We start from the raw sequence: 3,878 nt of genomic DNA on the forward strand, positions 1-3,878 counted from the left end.
GTTCAGTTCTGGGGCAGGTTTTGTTCAATATCTTCATCAATGGCCTGGGAGATAGGACGCTGTGCACCCTCAGCAAGTTTTCAGATGACATCGACCTGGGGGGAGTAATCGATAAGGGTAGGGCTAGGATTCAGAGACCTCAACAAATTGGAGGATTGGACCAAAATAAATCTCATGAGGTTTAATAAGGACAAATGCAAAGTCCTGAACTTAGGATAGAACAGTATCATGCTCTGGTACAAGCTAGGGACTGAATGGCTAAGCAGCAGCTCTTCAGAAAAGACTCTGGGCATTAAAGTGGACTGTGAGAGGGGCAGTGAAAGGCTCCATGGGGGTCTATATGAGTTCTTCAGAATGCCCTTCAGTCTCAATGGGGCCACAGCAACCTTTCAAAGGTTGATGGACTGGGTACTAGCCCCACATCATCAATGCACATTGATTATATTGATGACATCGTAATATACATGGAGACATGTGACCAACATGTGAGGGCACTTTGAGCAGTGCTGCAGCAGCTGAGACAGGCAGACTTGACGACCCACCCTAAGAAATGTGCACTGGGCTAAACCGAAATGAAATATCTCGGGTTTTTGGTGGGACAAGGCCAAATTAAACCCTTGGCTGATAAAGTAGCCACTATACAGAGATATAAAGTCCTGCAAATTAAAATGTAAATGTGGGCATTCTTAGGCCTGGCCAGCAATTAAAGATGGTTCATTGCAAACTCTGTGAACCTCACAGCCCCCTTTACAGACACCATCAAAAGGAGAGGGAATGGAGCCATAAAACTAGGGGAAGAGCAAAGAAGGGCCTTCAAAGAAGTCAAATGGTCCCTCTGCAGGGACGTGGTTTTACACATGCTGGATTTCTCAATGCCATTGGTCCTGCAGGTTGACACATCAGGCCAAGTGCTGGGTGCAGTCTTGTCTCAAAAAGTGGAGGGAGCCGAAAGACGTGTAGCTTATGCGAGCAGGAAACTCAGCGTCCACGAAAGAAGGTACGCCATTATGGAAAAGGAGTGTTTAGCCCTAAATGGGGAATAGAGTATAATCAATATTACCTGCTGGGTAAAGAGTTCACAGTCATAACAGACCATGCTTCCTTGAAGTGGCTAAAAATGGCTAGGATGGATAAAGCTAGGAGAACACGATAGGCGTTGGCACTACAGCCATTCCAGTTCTCTGTAGAATACAGACCCAGGAAGAATAACATAGTTGCTGACTTTTTTCCCACTCCCATTCAAGGAACACACCGGAGGACTCTCTAGATCATCGAGAGGCAGCCCCGCCACGAATGCATCTGGTACCAGGTAATAATGGAAGAGCACCTAGTGGCATCTTGGGGAGGGGGGATATGTGAGACGGGCAGTGAACGCCCCTCTAGGGTATCCCGGACCCCCACCCCACATGCTCCAATACTTACTGCAGGGATCCAAACAAGCGGCAGCTGGGAAGAATCATGGATGCAAGCTCTGTGATTCCAGAGCTACCTGCAGCTGCAGATTGGTGAGGAATGGCATGGAGTCTTGAAGAAATGCAGGCTGCTCAAATAGCTGCTGGGAGAACGGGATGCCGGCCAGGAGATGCCTGCTGCAGGGAGGAGGATCACCAGGATGAAGAGTGGAGAAGGGGAACGGAGCAGTGACTGGAGGGCTCTGGCAGGGCAGGGAGGAAGCCCAAGCCTGAGGAGCCAAGGAACATCTGGGAGCAACACTGCAGTCCCACCAGGGGATTCAGGTATGGTGGTGGGAGGCGGTGACAGGTAACTGCTAGCCCTCACAAGCAGCTTGGTGGGAAGGCAAGAGCAGCCCAGTATGGGAACCGCAAGCCTCACCAGCTTGGGAGAAGTCAGAGAGTGACCCTAGGTCAGCCAGAATTCTGAGGTGGTCGAGCTGGGGAGATGGATCAGGTTGGGGCACGGGGTGGCTGCCAACCCCACAATCACTAGGAGCAAAGGGATGAGCAAGTCCCCTTCCTTTTCTTCTATTTCCTTTATTTGAACAACCAAGGGGTACTGGGAGACGGGATCCCAGTGGTCCGTCGGTGGAGCCTGGATGTTTGTTTCTGTTGGGTTCATTGGAAGCTCTACTTAGTCTTAAAACAGGGCAGGTTTATGTGCCCCAGCCAGCCTGAAGCCAAGAAACCGGCTGTGGGGAAGGTTGAGCTGGTCTGGAAGGCCCAATCAATTCTGAAGCAGGCAACCTGAGAGAATGGAAAAGATGTGCAGAGTGCAACGTTCCTCCAGGCCAAGGACGTGGTAAGGGTGGGGTAAAGCATAGGTTTGGAGCCCCACAAAGAAAGGACTGGAATTGAGGCCACTTCGCTTTTGGGGGCCACCTGAATGGAACTGCCTTCCCAACAAAGAACATCGAACATGTGGCAGGTGAGTAGAAGCAGCACCCATAACATCTAGGTGGCACCCGAGCCTAAATCTCATCCTGACGCCACTTGGGGGCAAGGTGTCTATCAAGAAGAGGCCGAAGCCCTACAACACCTACAAACCAAATGGACAATAAGCTGAATATGAGGCAACAGTGCCAACAGTGTGCCTATGTTGTGAAGAAGGCTAACAGTATATTGGGCATTATTAGGGGCAGACTGAGGGAAGAGTTCTTTCCATCTATTCAGTATTGGTAAGCCCACATTGTGCAGTATTTACTCTAATCTCTTAGTATATATAAATCACAGTTGACTATATTAGGTCTCAAATTACCAGATCATTCCTCATTTCTTTCTTTCAGTGGTGACCCCAAGTCTCACCTGCCACATCTTGTAGTAAAAGAGTTCATCCAGGAGAATATAATTTAAGCACCACTGAGCAATGGAGTACTGGTCTATCTTATTGAGGTTTTGACGTTTCTCAAAAAAAAAATGATTTATTTTTTTTAACCAGAAAATGAAAACTCACAGGGTGTTTGTTGTTTATGCTAAAGTTTTTTTACATTGATTCTTAGGTATCACCATCTCCTGAGTTGGCTAAACTGACAGAAGCCTTTTTCCCAAGCTACTGATTAATGCTTGTTCCAGTAGAGGTAAGTAATATGTCCCTTATAATCTTTAACTAGCAAAACATAAACTCAAGAAGTAAAAACTCAAAAAAGATTCTGTCTTTTCTTTTAAAATATAAGTGTCCCAAAAAAACCCAGGGTGACTTCCCCTTTAAGTGTTTTAAATACTCTTGAGCTTGTTGTATTTTTCTTTTAAGTTTCTCCTTTACAATGGTGCTGCAGCCCGACCCAATTTCACAAACAAGGATTTAAGAAAAGTTTTACTTGTCACTGTGAGACTCCACCGTCTCTCCTTTCTGGCCCTTGGTTCCTCGAAGTTATGCTGACTCCAGGATTGTATTCTTGTCAGTGCTTATTTATTCCATTTCCCTTGACTCGATGCTGTCTCCAATCTTTTTCAGCCCACTGACAGCCGATTCTTCTCCGCCCCCACCTCTCTCTCTATTTCTCCATGTCATGCCTCTCTCTTCATCGTCATCCAGGGATCTCACCTCCTCTCCCTTCATCCAGTTACACTCCAGCTGCATTGAGCAGCTACTCCAGAAGCATGGTTTCCTTTTTTATTTTCCCAGTTCATGCTGGTTGAGGGTCTGTGATCAAAATGAAACACCACACACACACACACACACACACACACACACACACACCCACACCCCGGAAACAGGGGATACCAGATAACAAAATATGCTGGTCTGGACAATCTCCACCCCACAGTGCTGAGGGAATTAGCTGAGGTCACTGTGGGACCCCTGGCATGGCTTTACGAGCATTCGTGGTGTTCTGGTGTGGTGCCAGAGGACTGGAAGAGGGTGAACATGGCTCCCATCTTCAAAAAAGGGAGGAAGGAGGACCCAGGAAACTATAGGCCAGT

Source organism: Gavialis gangeticus, unplaced genomic scaffold (genome assembly GCF_001723915.1).
Source record: "Gavialis gangeticus isolate Ggan-Ray unplaced genomic scaffold, GavGan_comp1, whole genome shotgun sequence".
In the NCBI taxonomy this organism is placed as follows: domain Eukaryota; kingdom Metazoa; phylum Chordata; order Crocodylia; family Gavialidae; genus Gavialis; species Gavialis gangeticus.